Source organism: Manduca sexta, chromosome 21, assembly GCF_014839805.1.
Source record: "Manduca sexta isolate Smith_Timp_Sample1 chromosome 21, JHU_Msex_v1.0, whole genome shotgun sequence".
Lineage (NCBI taxonomy): Eukaryota > Metazoa > Arthropoda > Insecta > Lepidoptera > Sphingidae > Manduca > Manduca sexta.
Window position 1 is genome coordinate 5,488,039 of NC_051135.1, and position 16,924 is coordinate 5,504,962.

The 16,924-nt window shown below is 34.0% G+C and overlaps 1 long non-coding RNA gene across 1 annotated transcript in view; it reads left to right on the forward strand.

The window, feature by feature from the left end:
• Positions 1-16,924, forward strand: part of LOC119190070 — a 143,803-nt gene that overhangs the window by 74,714 nt on the left and 52,165 nt on the right. Inside the window, exon 2 of the long non-coding RNA XR_005112760.1 lies at positions 7,122-7,170. This is a non-coding gene — a long non-coding RNA (uncharacterized LOC119190070). The remainder of the gene's footprint in view (positions 1-7,121; positions 7,171-16,924) is intronic.

A 16,924-nucleotide genomic window follows, 5' to 3' on the forward strand; every position in this document is an offset into this window, starting at 1 on the left:
GAATTTGTGCTAATGAACCGGATTAAGTTACATAAATCGGGTTTAAAGTTAAATAACTAACAAGCTTAGGCCTTGATATCTGTCATTGTTAATAGTTAATTAATAAACAGCACGACTTAATAAAATACACATTAAATTCTATAAATATTGAGCATTGTTAGAATAAATTAATCTAATCCGTGTTCCAATTCCTTAGAATTGATTATAATTTCACGCCGATTCTTCCAACAAAGGTAATTCTTATCATTCAATTGACTTGATCTATTTGGCGCAGTGTTTTGCATGCAACACATTTCCCATATCAGGGAAGATCAAATATTGTTTCTTAATTTACTTTCCTATTCAGCCAGCAACGCTTTTTTATGGAATTAATTACGTTTTATCGACAGATCGTCACGTATTTTTGTGGTTGGCTGCATTTGTAATTTGAATTCTATCGTTATTTAAATGAAGTACAAATTTACATGGTAATTATATATTATGATTTATTATGTTTACTCGATGTTGACATTGTAATAAAACCATTTTTTTGGATTTTATCGCCATTTTTTACATTATAATTTCCTCCCGACGCGACGTCACGAAGACTTTACAGCCTTCGTGGTCCCGGGATGATTGAGTTGTTGGTAATCCGAAAAGTCAAAGTTACAATAGCTACCCAAATTTTACTATTATTTATATATTAAGTGGATTGAATTTACTGTCATTCAAGTTACGTTAGTTTAGAATTTACGGATACGTAGAAATCTTTGTACAAATATTTCTTGATAAACAAACGGTTCTTGTAAGGAAATACAAGTGTTAGTTGAACCGACAGATTAGCGATATCTTTTGAAAGATATTAATAACTAACATTGTGTATAATATAATGTTTAATTTGTTAGTTTATGTTATGAAAATTCATATAATAGACTACGTACATATTCTTCAAATATTGGGTATACACGTAGGTATGTATAATTTATATATGCATTGTAAGTAACAGTATTTTAAGAGCTATCGTTAGCCGGTTGGCGACTGGCGTGTTGTTTTATCGCTCATACTTAGCAAGTCCAACGACTTACATGTCTCGGATGAAAATAGGTGTACCGATATAGAAATAAGCTGCCGATTTGCTCTTATTCCGTCTGGCAGTATGCATATTTCACATTACTTGCAAATTATTAAGCGAAGAGGAAGTTGACCTTGAAAAGTGGTGAAAAATATGTGCCTTATTGTTAGAAAATGTGCTATTTTATCACCATTTTGAGTCTAAAACCAAATTTACTTAGAAATTATATATTTTTACGTTTGAAATTACAAGGTAGTTAATGTTAAAACAGTGTGATTTTTTTTTCTATTCATTTAGAAATCAATGTTATTAATACATACCAAAGTACTTAAATCTTGCGCGGCTCAGTTGCTCGGAAACCTGACCGCTGTGCATTTATTTTTAAAACACCTAACGTGCCAATAGAACTTCAAAGCAAATTATGACTTACTCCATTGTACCAGAACTCAGTATATAATGTAATATATCTTCCAATGTATATTTCTTAGATATAAAAGTAAATTCTATTTCAAAGGCATTAGCCCTAATGTCTATTGGTAGCGAAAGAAATATGTGAGAACGAGGCAGCCTGAAAATGGCGGATTTACTGGTATCTGATACGTGTGGACGCTTGGAAAAAAATGACAAGTGTGTAATGAGAGACCACTGGCATTATAGCGTAGTCATAAATGTTCGAGAAATTGCGTATGTCAGTGATATAACGATTTAATAGTATAATAACGCAATCTATTATCCGCCGTGTGTAGGAAGAAAGGGAGTCTAGAAAGTTCTAAGCGATTTCGCGCGAGATACAAGTTTGTCTACATAACTGACATTATTTTATCTATTTACGCTCTATAACTAAATTAATAAAATAAATATTGATACTTAATAAAATTATATAACGGAATATCAATTAAGGAACATTTTGCCAGGTGAACACCGTACAGTTTTGACACATGGTGTGAAAAATAAAGAGCAACTAGTGCTAACATAATATAGATCATAATGATATTGGCAGAAGACGTTATTTAGGTCAATATCACTGGACTTAACATAATTTCTAATGTAAACACCGTTCGAGAATAGTTTACGTCCCTTTAATGACCAGCCATTACTATAGAAACCATTAGTTTATACTTACTGAGATAAATATCACGGCGTGTAAATATCGCATGTCATTAGAATTCGCTTTTACATAATGCATTACGACCCGATGAGACCTGACCTTTGCTTGCGACTGAGTTTACCGTTTTAGAAATTAATTCCTTATTTAAGTAGCCCTCTTCCAATGCTCCAGCGCTATGAGGTACTTTGTTCAAGTCCCCGGTCGGGCAAAAGTAATATTTGGGATTTTCTGCTGAGTATCAGCCTGGAGTCTGTAATTTGTGCCCGATGTGGCGATAGGCTCGCCCCTTATCACATAAAGGCGACGGAATACAATTGGCCAAAAGTGGGTGCCCTGGTTGCGCCTCCGCATACTCCTTCGGGGGTAAATGCGTAATGTTGTGAGTGTGTGTGTTCCAATCGTAAATATTGTAAAATTATGCCAGAAATCGGAAGTTGTGATGTGTTTAACGGGTCCTAATTCTAGAAGCTATTTTACAAGGCTAAATTATATGTTATTATATAAAGATACATTGAGAAAGGTAATTTATAAGAGAGTTTTAGTCAAAGATACTGAGACCTGCGAAAGTGGACAGCTAATGAATAAACATGCCCTAACTAGACTTTAAGTCCTACAGAAGGCTGCAAGTGGTTGTAATATAATTAATTCTCAAAGAGTTTGACTACAAGAACACGAATAATAAAATGAATTTGAAACAATATACTACTTGAAATTTTAAGAGGGTTATAAAATAAAATCACATTAGTTTTATAGGATTTGGATTTAAACTTGTTGTGGCGATATAAATTCCTGACCTATCATATCATGGAGAGTGACCAAAAGTAGGTGCGCCTCTGCCCATCCCTTCGAGCATAAATGTATAAATTTATGTATTTTTAGTGGCAATAACCTCAACAATTTATTCACACATGATTTCTGATTTCTATTTGCGAATAACCAGTTCATCAATTAACAAGTAAATGCTAATGTTTTTACGTTCTCTGGCCTAAATAAACAACTATAACACGTTGACTTTAATTCCAAGTAACTTAAATCGATATTGTGAATGTTTTAACTCAACTGCAATTAGGTCATCAAGTGAAGAAGATAATACTGTATGCAGCGATAGTCTGAAATATTATATAAACTACTGCAAATAAACGTGTATTCATTGGAACCAACTTTCACACTTTCAATTTATGTATTGGAATAATCAAATTGTGAAATTCAAGTTCATTTCCGCACACACAAGATGTTTTAATTGAAATTATTTTAACATGATGTGCTCTTGAGACTTAAGTTAATCTCGTTCTTAATCGCTGGTCAGAACGAAGCCACGAACTAGCGTCACGTCAGACATTCATCACTGACGTCTTAGTTCCTCCTACTTTAACAGGATCTTGTAACGGTGTTTGTGAAGTCTAGTTTTAATAATTAGAAGGACGTCTGTTTTTATGCTTTTTTAAATTATATTTATTTTATTTTATTATTTTCGGAAAGCTTACAGCTAGATAAAACAATATTCAAGGTACATAAATACAAGAAGGCCATTTAAAAGCTTTCACAAATAGAATACAGTAGAATACAGAGTTATGAGGTCGGTAGAATCTTAAAGTAATTTATAGAGCCTGATTTGCCAATCATCAGAGAAAAGTTAACCATCAAATAAATAAATGTAATATTTTCCAGTTTAATTGCTATTATTGTATTATATTTTATTTTTAAATGCAGTGAATGTGGTGTAGTTTTTGAATACTTATTTGTATTCCGTTTTTAAATTAACTTATTTGAAACAAATGTCAAGACTGTTTCATATATGTAGTCATTTTCCACAACCTTAAATATATTTTATGTAGGTTTTGGTTCATTAAATCGGGTAAAGGAACTTGCTGTGATGATGTCATGTTTATTTTTGTACTTTATAAAAACATTGCAATGCATTCAACATTTACATTTTTTTGTGTAAAAGCACGTTTTAGAGGTAATTGAACTGCCTTTGTTATTTTATTACTGGTATATTCAATTTTAGCCTTTTGTTGCTCTATAAACGAAAGTGTATTATGGAATCAAGTGCAACTTACTTTTATCATCGTAAGTAACGTCATCTCAGGGCTTCGTTCGTCTACCCAATTTCATTCTTGATCCTTTACAATTGCTTATTTCACTCCAGATCTTTGCTTGTTTATACTACTTAGGTGTCTACCAAATTATTTTTAATAATATAACTTATATATTCATATCCAAGCCACACATTATCCAAAAATTAAGTCGCTCTATCGTTCATTTGCAGGAAAAGGCAAACCGACAATAATTTTTTTCTCTTACAACATAAAGAAAGCGGCGATAGCCTAGTTGGTTGTGGAACGGTCTGTCGAGACGAATGTCCGCAGGTTCAAATCCCAAGGGCACACACCTCTGATTTTTCTAAAAAATTATGTGTGTATTCTTTGTGATTTATCGCTTGCTTTAACGGTGAAGGAAAACATCGTGAGGAAACCTGCACATCTGAGAAGTTCTCTATAGGAATTTCGAAGGTGTGTGAAGTCTACCAATCCGCACTAGGCCAGCGTGGTGGACTAAGGCCTAATCCCTCTCAGTAGTAGAGGAGGCCCGTGCTCAGTAGTGGGCAAGTATATAATACAGGGCTGATATTATTATTATTATTATTACTACAGAAAGATAAATTCGGAGTTTTCTTTTATATGTGCACGACAAAGTGTCCCCACTGCACATGATAGTAAGTGAAGTGAGGTCCAATACAATGTCGACTGACGAGAGATGATTACCCCTCGGCAGTCGACACAATCATGCCTGTTGGAACCGGATATACACATGGACCCTTATTCTGTACGATAGTAAACGCGTAACGCGGCCGTGTCATGTTATCTTCGAGAAATGTGCGTGGAATGGTATTCTGTAAGCCAAATTTCTATAGTCCTAAACATGATGCGTTGTGTTACGTGCTTGTTACACACTGTTTAAATAACGTGCGGGATAGAGAATAAGGCCCCAGATCCCGGAACGTGACACTTACGTGGGCCACTATGGCCGGTTTTAACACCTGTACAGTGGTCGCTATCCGGGCGCATATTAAATATATCCTACCACCAGTATACCAATTTCATATGTACACAGTGGCGAAAAGTGAAATTTTCCGAAAGGGAAAGAATTGGCACTAATATGCATAAAGGTTGTCTGCAAATCGTTGTAATGATAATCAGATTCAACATAAATACATAATAGAAGCCGGCAGGAATCGAGTTATATGGACCCTTAGCCACTGCAACCACATTGTATACAAACATTTATATGTTAGTAAAACAGTCCCCGAAACGTCCATTAGCCGTGCATATTTGCTCTTCGTTTGTAATTGTTTACACGGCTGAGTTGGTCACGTAATAGTAATCAAGCGAACACGAAGTATCCCGTTTTGTGGTAGCTCTGTCGCAATTACTTATGTAAGGATGGTACGAGATTCGTATCGCGTTGAATCGGTATGAGCGCGTATGTGAACTTGTGCGGAAACTGGTGGGTTTTGGACGGATATTTTTATTTATAAATCTAATATAGGGTATATAAATTATATTTTAATAAATTATTTGTAATTTGGTGCTTAAGTATTCTTTATGATGATTGCGTTCTGTGCTATGCCTTTTGTTAAATAATAAAAAAAATATTAAAAAATATAAATCTACGAATCTAGAAATTTTGGGTTTCTAGGTGAAATACGAAAAAATATATACCTAGATGTAATGTTCTAGAAATAAAAACAATATAGGTACTTAGATAATATAGTGATACAACTGATTATATATTTTTATGTTTATGATGTTTAAATTGTGTGTAGATTTTTAACCATAACAATAATTAACAAATGCATTATTATTTAAAAGTTAAAGAATACTGCCTCGGTGGCGTAGTTGTATTGCACGTCCGGTACAATAGCGCTCTGAGGTCCTGGGTTCGAATCCCGGGTCGGGCAAAAGCGATATTTGGGTTTTTCTGCTCAGTATCAGCCCGGAGTCTGGAATTTGTGCCCGATATGGCGATAGGCTCGCCCCCTATCACATCATGGGACGGAACATACTTGGCGAAAAGTGGGTGCCCTAGTTGCGCCTCTGCATACCCCTTCGGGGATAAAATGCGTGATGTTATGTATGTTATGTAAAGAATAATAAAACTACCTCCTAATCAATATTATTTTCCAATTGTAAATTTAAAATCTTTTTAAATACGCGATGCGTGATGGAAAAAGCAAAGATTACATTCTAATCATATGTAGGTTTTATCAGTCGGTAGATATAAACGAATATCAAACATTAACGATCTACTAGGGATGAATCAACGCTGAAATAGTGAAAATTTGAAGCCAATATAACCGTTAAGATGCTGGTTTTAAAGAACAAATTTGTATGTGTTATCATCTTTTGAAAATGTGAAAACGAACTCACGCTACTCGTAGAAGACGTGATCGGCAAATGAAAGAGACATCCATTCTGAATCAGTTTCTTAGAAATCTGACGGCGTTTCTCATTGTGAAGGGCATCAGAAAAAAGCAGTAAAAGTGTTTTGCGGCACCAAAAACAGAATTGAAGCCATTTACATTATTACCAAAGCGGGAAAGCAATTGCTAGCGGTCCATAAAAACATGCTATTTCAAATTATAACCGATAAAATTGCGTCCTTTACGGGTATGAATGGGATTATTGATCGATTTAAAAGCATTCGACGTTGACATATTTTGCGATTCAAACATCCATATTACGCACCGGCAAATGCTATGGTATATTCAATAGATATTAGAGTAATAAATTTGCTGTTAATGGAACCAGATGGTCGTATTTTTTATCTTTTATGTCGTAGCGGACGCATACGTAGATCGTAGTTCAACTAATATATAACTCAGGTACATGCAGGTTGTACATTATATGAGGTGAAAGGTTAGATCTGTCTAATTTTATAACGTACATTCATTGTTCCCAGATACAAAGATGGCGGCGCGATTATGAGATCTACAACAAACGACTTTTAGGTGAGTCCACAATGTAAATGTGTTATGCAAAACAAACATGTTTGTTCTGTAAGCACATAATAGGCCTATTCCAGCGTTTTAATCGACAATCTGTATGAATGCATAAGGCAGGGCGCGGCGAAGCAAAGCGCAAGGAAATAGTCCACGACCCACGCTTCACGGTGACAAAATTAAATCATTAAATTAAACGGTGAGATCTAATGGTTTAGATTTAGAGCGCGATTCCATTAAAGATCCTGCAGACGTTAAGAAAGATTGCTAAACGATTTAATATATTTGCAATATGTGACATCGGTGTAGATCGCAACATGGCGACGGAATGCAAAATTGCACATGTAAATTCAGATTTCAAGTAATTTTCGATTGGTTGTAGTTTTGTTTGCTTGAGCAACTCGTGCTTAGGAAATATAGCAGGTTATTTAGGGTTATCGGTTCTTATAAACGTCTCTCTTCGTGTATTAAAGATTTTATGGGACTTGAAGTGGGTACAATCGACCCACATTCGATCCAATGCAATATTTTGCGGTTGCAGTCCCATGTGAAATGATATTTATATCTGTAACGAATTGAAAGATATCATTGTTTGTGCAGGAAAAACAATCCAAGCCGTGTTGTGCAAAATAATTTAGCTTTTCCTAGTTTGATTTATCATTGCGTAATTGTCTCCGATCTAGATTTAACTATTTACAGTAGAATCGGTTGTGTTCATTGAAGGCACTATAAATTTAAAACGGTTGCGTATTTGCATTCTCTTAGTACGTTTAATTTCTTCAATATAATTGTTACATGATTCTAAATAAATATCCTATATTGCTTTTCCACATAAGAAGAGTTAATAGATTAGTAGTATGTGGAAATGATATACTTACTATTAACGCAGTGTCATAGAGACAAATACTACAAACAAATAAAAAACATATTCGTATACCTAATTAATCGTATACCTAAATAGCATCAATCCATATCAGTTTAAATTATCGTGTCCTATTCACTTTTGTTCGTTGCCTTAAAAGCCCTCAAGTGTGCATATTTACTCGTCTTTGTATTGTTTCCTCATTTTTACATCCCGTCCTCGTCGCATACAACTGTATGAACCAGGTTTACAAAAGGTGTAAGGAGGGCGTTAACTATAAGCTTGTTCCGAAGTGCATTGTGTACCGTAGCAATTGACTGTGTCAGTTAGCTTTTACAATGGTAAGTAAACTGTGAATTCGATTCGACGATTTTCGTATCTTCATACAACTAGCGAAATGTATTTTGTATTATATTTTATACCGACGAAATTTGAAAGGCACTTAAAGTTTTGAGATTTACAGTTGTTGGTACCCAGTATAGTTTGTAACTGCTATATAAGATAACGATGGATCTAATAAAGTTGAATGTGGTATAAATCTAAGTAACTACGAACATTCATGTTGCAATTCTATATTAGATATTATATTTGTCACTCGTAATTCCGACGATAATCGGAGATTGCCGAAGCATTCTGGACTCGTACGTCCGCTGAATAAGTAACGCGGTGCGGCGTCAATGTTCTGTTGCGGAATTCTCAAATAACGCTGATTTTATGTAACTGTAAATGTATTAGTCATTGTTAAGGAATCTTGTCGTATATATCATTTGTTATTAAATTGTACGCTTGCTCGGACAATTGCTTGTAACAAGCGTCATATTTATGGTATACATTGTAGCTATATGCAATGTAATAAAAAGCATGATTAACTTTTGTTGCTAATTGGTATACTGCAGTTTAAAGAAAAAAAATGAAATAAATTTCTTCCGGCAGATCTAATCAATAAGTTATATCATAAATTGCTTTAATTTTTTCATTATAGTCCAATATGATTATAGCTTTTAATAATAGTTCCAATGCCTTATCATAATTTCGCCTTGCAACTTTCCGTTAAAAAATTTATGATTGTAAACCGAAGAAACATGAATAATAACAATATGTTGAAACATAATCAAATATTTAATCTACAATTGTTTAGTACTGGAACAGATTACAAAACTCTTTCGTGTCTTCCAAAGAGTTGTCTTTATCTTTTATCGAGAAAAAAACGATGACTTTAGAATGTGATGTACAGTTAAAACTTGGAGCACGTAATATTGTTATCTAATTAATAAAAAGATTGGAGCGATGTTCGTATTTACTTTTACGTAATGATTAGACTTAGATTAGACATAATAGAACCCGTAAAAGCACTTATTCTGAATCGACTCATCATTAATTTAAAGTGATATCGGATAAACGAGGTTTTTTAAAAAACATTTTGTATGTCTGATGGAACGGTGAATTGGTACGGTGGAATACAACAAATCGAAACGTTTTCTTTTAGAGGGATGCTACCCAAACAAGGGCAAACGCAGGAGGACAAACCTAGATCTGGCTCGTTGGGCTACTTATTGTTCGAATGAAGTTAAAGCTATTTAAAAATTATCGCATAATTTATTTTTTTTATTATCGAAAAATTATTTATTATATTACATTGTATAATTTGTGAAAACTGTTAAAAACATTTTAATATAAAGTTTAATACATGAAAGTTGACCACCCAGCTCAGTAATACAAATGTATATAAATAAAGAGTAACAAGAAGCATCCAGTCTATCAAGCGTGCGTGATTGAATGCTTAATGTTGTAAAAAGTGAACGCGAACAATTTGTGCGTTGCGAACAAAAACAAGCGGAGCATTAGCGCCACGAACTGTTAGATAATCTTTGTTTATGAACTAGTTTATATTGCGTTTACTTACTTGGTTTGCGTTTTTGTTCTCGCAAGAAACTTGTTTATTACAGATTCTCATGACGACCGCGGTTGTGATTTGTATTTTATTTTTGTATCGTTATGTCTCGTCATCAAGGGAGGATCCAGCTTTCAAGTTGGAAGGGGGGGGGGGTCATATAGCCGAGGTTTAGTCTATTGTTATATGTCAAAATAATTAAAATTAAATAACATAATAAATTTTCGTTCTATATAAATTAAATAATAGCATGTAGTAGTAGTTCTTGATCTCATCCTTATTGTAATAAAATTTCGAAATTCTAATTCTAATTTCATAAATTAAATTGGAAAATGAAATACTTTCAACACAGATGTATAGCAATACTGTTAAAAGAAAAATTGACACACAGCCATCGTAACCATTATAATACAATTACGACGATACAACTCACTCACACATCGCATACAAAACATTTTTTTACCATCAAAAGATCAGATATCACCATGATATATCCATCGGAGCAACAATGACCGCAAAAAATGGACCTTCAGTGGCGTCTGCAACTTAGCTGTAAGCTAAATAAATTGCCTCATTGAATACCAAATCATCAGACCACACGTACCACTGCACGCTACTCTGAAATCGCATTACGTAAATCTTTCACAGCAACATGGGCCTTTAGAGCTAATAAGGTCTTTTACAATGGCACTACAGGGCTTTAGCGTGCTGCCGTGAGAACGCATGGGGCATATTTGCGTGAATCCTCGCTACCGACGCTTTCGACTTTTTCCTATAATTCTTTATAATAGTCTGTCTTGTCCTTTATAACATTTTATAGTCTGATTTCAACTTTTGACCATATAAATTCTACCTTTATATTTTACTTTGTAGTTTATTGAACTGATTATGGATTATTGGTCATTATTAATCACTTATTTAGCAGTAGAATAAATCACTGATGCTCACGTAAAAGTTGCAGGGATCGCAACTTTGTCTTCAGTATTATAAGAAACGTATTCATATTATGTAAATCACTCACTCAAGTTACTACTCAAGATCATACCTGGCGATAATGTTATCCGCGTAACATTTATTTCACTTTCGTTGCTCTTAAAATCAATTGTTTTCGTATGATCTATTGAACAAATTACATCATGCTTCAAAGTTGGTAACATTTTTGAAATTATAAATTTTATTAATATTATAAATCTACAGTGTTTATTATTTTATATTTCTAATAATTAACTATTATGATTGAGTGAATAGTCAAAATTGGGTACGATTATTTAAATGCTTGTTTTAGTTTGTGTAACTTAAGGTGGTAGCTCAAGGTCCATTTTCATACATTTTGTTTCGGCTTTAATCTGGGTAACTAAACAAGTATTGGCAAGTAAAGAATTTAAATTCACGTCTAGTTAGTGATTAGTTCTCGCAGTTGAAAGAAAATGTAAAAATAATTAATAATCATGGATATTTCTGCCTTTAAAATTTCGTCATATTAAATTTTAAAGGCCGAAATATCCATGATTATTAATAGAACTGCCTTCACAAAATGTTGAAAATCTGAGGTATCGCCTTAAATAAAAAGTCTAAAAACCCCAAATTAGTTATAAAAGATTTATTACTCCATCGACTGTAAGATCAAGATCTGAAGTAAATCTTTTATGTGAGAATTTTAAATCCACCGAAGTCTATTTCATTTTAGCATATAAAATGAGATAATTTTCACGTATTGTTAAAAACTGTCGAGTCATTTTTCCACAGCACAATGCAAATACTTCAGATTCATTAATTTATGAATGAACGTGAACGTCTCGAACCTTGGCTCGTGTGTTTTCGCCATCAAGTTTTCAAATAACGGTGCACGCCGCTGCCCTCCTTCCAAGTGATAATGTTGATAGTTGATTGGCGCGAGAAACCAATACGTTTTATAATTGGACCAATAAATTGAATCACACAAATTGATTATGTCACGATTTAATGGCAGAATAACACGTCATAACCGTTATTGTCGGCTATTTAGTTGCAGTTATCAAAAATGATAAAAGGATTGTTAAAAATATTGACGTATTTTCTATAGACACGAAAGTCCATATAAAATATTTGTTCCAAATCTGGAGTTAGAACTAAAGTTCGTTGCAGCGCTAAACATCGATCGTAGTCTAACCAAACTTTTTAAACATGCTGTGCTAAAGCGATGCAAAGAGAGTATAAGTAAAATGGCAAGCAATACCGGGTTGCAGTATACTTCAGTTGAACACAGTGAGTGTTCGGAACGCCAGATCTAGTACATAGTACATATACATCGAAGTTTAGGAATATTTAAGTATGCTTTTCTGAACGTATTATTCTTAAAATTGATGGCAGACATAACTTTGTATTGTACAATACTTATCGGTTCATTGTAGACTTCGCAGTGTCTTTGTATTTTATTTTAGTAGTTATTTAGAAGTTTATACGGACCATAAACATTCTCAAGACACCGGAACGAGTGCGAATTAAACATTATCGTCGAACGTGGCCACCCGCGATGCGCAATTAACCGTTCTAGCAGTGCCAATCAGTGATATCCTCTACTGATATTGGTAAATGTGGCTCTTGCACATCCTGTTATCGCCTCACAGATGCACCTTTATTACCCTCACTAGTAGAATGACTCTTTGAAAGTCTTATCTTGAGGATACTGGGGCATCCCGTGTACTTTGCATTTATATGATATTAGATAGGAAAGTAGTGTGTGAAAGGATGGAATTAAAGGAATTATAATGATAGAAATAGATTTAAAAGTGAATCAATAAAGATGATGTTGATAATGATGCTTTAAAATCAAGCAATTCATTTATTAATTTCAAATACAGACTTAGGAGGCATCGAGTATTTGCTAGTGGCACCCAAACTAAGCTACGCTTGTATTTTGGGCTGCCATAATTGAAATTGAACTAAAAGTTGTAACATCCTAAATATACCAAGAGTTAAAGATTAAAATTCGTTCGTTAAAGCCAAGAACAATTCTTAGGACTAACCAGCATCCAAATATCGCTTTAGGAATTAGCAACTATTAAACATGTGAGTGATGTGCAGAAATATTTAACACAACATCCGAATCTAATTAGTGTGGTAATTTAAATCATATTGTCAATGGTCGCGGTTCCCCCTTTCCTGTGTTTTGTGTCATAACATGGCTCGCAATTATTTGTAATGTTTGCAATAACAACAATAAAACTATTGCGTAAATCAAAAACAGTATAAAAATACGAATTGACATATGCAACGTTATAGGTTATGTGTGAGTTTTGGATTCCACCAAATACATCAAGTTGCGCGGGATTTCAATTTGTGCTTAATATGGTGACAGGTTCGCCTACAATCACATATTGACACGGATATAAGCTCGACGCATTGTGGGTGCACTAGCTGTTTCTAACTCTGCAAGGATAAAGGCGTGATAAAGCGCTCTAAATTATGTAGTTTGCTGATACTATATGCACACTATTGCCTTTAGCACTTCACCAAGACCCTAAATTGTAATATCCATAAGAAACGAAAGGTGTTCTCCAGAAACGCCTACGTGTCTTAACTAGATCATGTTTGCTAACATGTAATGATCTTTTGTAACAGCACTCAATACGCTTTGTGTAACGGATCTATATTCTATATTCAATGACGTCTTAGTCTTTTTGTATGAAGGCAGTCTTTTAATTTGAGTCAGTTGCATAAACTCCCTGCCTACAAATCGTGTCTAGGTTCAATCGCTTTTGATATAGAATTAAATTAACAAATAAGAATTGCGATTGTGTGTAAATTGTATTGTGAATTGTAATTGAATGGCAGTTTTTTTGCGTCTACAAAATAACTGCACAGAATGGATGGTATGTTTGGTACGGTATAAACTGCACCGTAACCGCTAAAATCAATGAGTGTTGACCGATTCCAACTTGTTAACATGCTGGACCGACATAATACTGGAGTTAATTAGTTATTTTGAAAGAATGTTGCATTTTGTTGCCTTTATTTTTTATACGTTGGATTTTGTGGGCCCACTGCACTTGACGGTAAGTGGAGTTGGGTCCAATAGAATATCCGCTGACGAGAGATGATTACCCTTCGGCAGTCGACACAATTATGTCGGCCTGTGGCCGTCCAAAAACGATCTAACAAATATTCGCACATAACGGTGTTTTACAGTCAATTCCACCGGACTCAATGTCTTTATGGATATCGTATATTTTGGCACGAATGGTAGGTGATAAGTCTTATGCCATACTTGAAATTCAAATTATTGTATACCGTTACTTTCTGTGGTTTATATTTTTTCCTTACTTTTCTAGAAACCTTCGGTGACTGTGGAATTTTTCTCTTAAAGCTTCGTAAGATATTTATTCTTTCTTAATTTTTATCTCCTTTCCTTAGGTACTCTGTTATTATTTTCATTGAACTCTTGCATAAAGTATTGCAGACTTGGGAATCGAGGTTGTAGGGTTCACAGCCGCTGTTCTAAGACCAACGCCGTGATTTTATCAAAACATTCTAGACCATACAATAAATGCGTAATAATTTCCTTCACAATACCATTCAAGACCCGTAGATGTTCCCATGACGACAAGATTCCATATTTGTTTCCTCGACCAAAAGATTTATCTAGAAAGCTTCCTATTGATATTTGTATTTGAACATCCTCATTCCCAGGCTTCATTACAATATTATAATGTAATGTATGTACATAGAGAGCGTTTTGAATGACATTGTAAACGTGTCTGTCTGTGAGTCTCGACGCTTTTGTTTCTGTCTTTGACAGCCGTCGTCGCTCTAAGTCTTCAGTTCCTGTTCTTGGCATAAATCTGGTCTATTTTGTACCGAGAAGCAGTCATATTATGTGTTATCGGTGTTGGATTGATGTTCTTAGATTTGAAGTTGAATTTTCTTACCGGGTTCAACTTCCGTTCATCGTAGTCACAATAATGTTACTCGTTTTATTCACACTGATCAAAGGTACTTCCAGAAATTTGCTTGTTTTACTAATGCTAATCTGTGTTAGTACTTTTTTGATGAAAAATATAATGCATTTGGTTTTAATCTATACCTATTGATATTATTGAAATTAATACAGTAGTTTGAGGATATACAATTAGATATAGACCCGAAGTTTATCCCAACTTATCGCGTTCTAAAAGCAATTATCTACTTAATTATTCATTTAAAAGTCAACGTTATCAGGGTATTTAATAAGGCATTTAATATTTATCTATGAAATGTTAAGTACCCCATTATTGGAGGTCTTGGAACATTTTCTACCATATTATGGCCGTTCACCATATTCATTATGCATGTGGGCGTGTTAATGACGTCACTAATCGTGTATCGAACTATTGTGATGGGAGTGATGGTCAGCATAGTATAAAACTTATTTGAATCGATGTTCCACTTTCCCAATTTTTTCGATACCAAAAACCTGTTTGGTTGTTGTCACAACTTACACAATACAAACCTTGGTATTTTTTGTTTTTATTTTGTAACATTTTCATTTGTATCTTTTTATATAAAATGAGCTTGTTTTGGATTGCTTTTTGTAATTTTACAATAAACTAGTGTACTGCTGGTGAGTTAAACATTATTTAAAGAATGTGTACTTTTAGAAATTTATTTAGACCTAGTGTTTTGATCTAGTTCGCTCTCCCGTGGTTTCCCGAGCGTTTATAGCTAGTAGACTCCTGATGATATGAAGACAGTAAAATCTTCTTTTAGGTTTCAATAGAAAAAAATCCACAATTCTTTCAACTCGTCCGTTTTAAATAGTTCGCGATTAACAAATTGTTCGACAATAACTACAACTTTCAACTCTTAATACACTTGATCAACATCAACACAACCCGTTATGGTATCAGCTCTTCTACCAGTTTTTAATTGGTTTGAAGCAATCGGATCGCCTTTCGACTAACCCGAGAATAAGAGTTGTGGAACTTATATGAGATGTATCTTTGTATCGCGAGAGCACACTAAAAGCGGCTAAGTGAGCTAATTGTTAGCTTGTTATTAAATAATGGTTGGTGCAAATAGTTTAACTTGTGTTTCCTGTTGTATATGAAAAAAAGCTAGACTGAGAAACGCATTGATACGTTTTCTGAATTAAACTGTTTCTTTGTATGGAGTAATACAATAATTAGCTATCAGGAACATTAACAATCTTAATGTAGAAATCGTTCACTTTATAGCCAGAGGCCGTTTAATAGTTATTGAGTTTACTGTTACACCAGTTAAAATAAAAAAGAGACATTCATTGGCACATGTCGATCTTATATCAGCTACTGTTATGCAATTATATAAAAAACAAATAAAATTGTCGTTATACCGATATGATTGGATATCCGCCGACGAAATTCATTCCTTTCATAACACGAATAAATTATTCGACAACAAGCAATGTAGGTTATTTATCGACATATAATTAGTACGCTTTGATCTGTATGTTATGAGCATGCCGTATAATGTTTATATTATACAGCATTACACAATTTATTACTTTTCGATAAAGTACATGCAATTTGTTAGTATTAAAACCGCTTACGTCTCACAACTTTGAAAATACTGGCATACTTGTTTTTGAGGTATGAGTAGGGATATCGATATATCAATATGAAATTAATGAAGTGAATCTTTCTTGTCAGCTATTAGTCTAATTCTGTACAATTCACATTCGATAACTTCAGTAAATTGTTCAGGAAACCCAAGATACTTCGTGACTAGCAGATAAGTTCATTTCCACCATCACCATGATCGTGCAAACTGTCAGCAGTATAAATTCGCCTTTCAGTTTCGTGTATTACACAATTGAAGTCCGTTGGGCAGTTTAATTAATATGATTTCACAAAACTGGTTCTGGGTTTGGATCGCTGCGGAGGCTGGTATTGCATTGTCGCTAAGCTGACGAAGTTGTGAAATGAAAATTTTAATTAGCATAGAATTAAACTGCTTGATTTTATTTACTATTATCGCAAGTTTTGTGTAACGTGGTGGTTTCTATGGGATTGTGT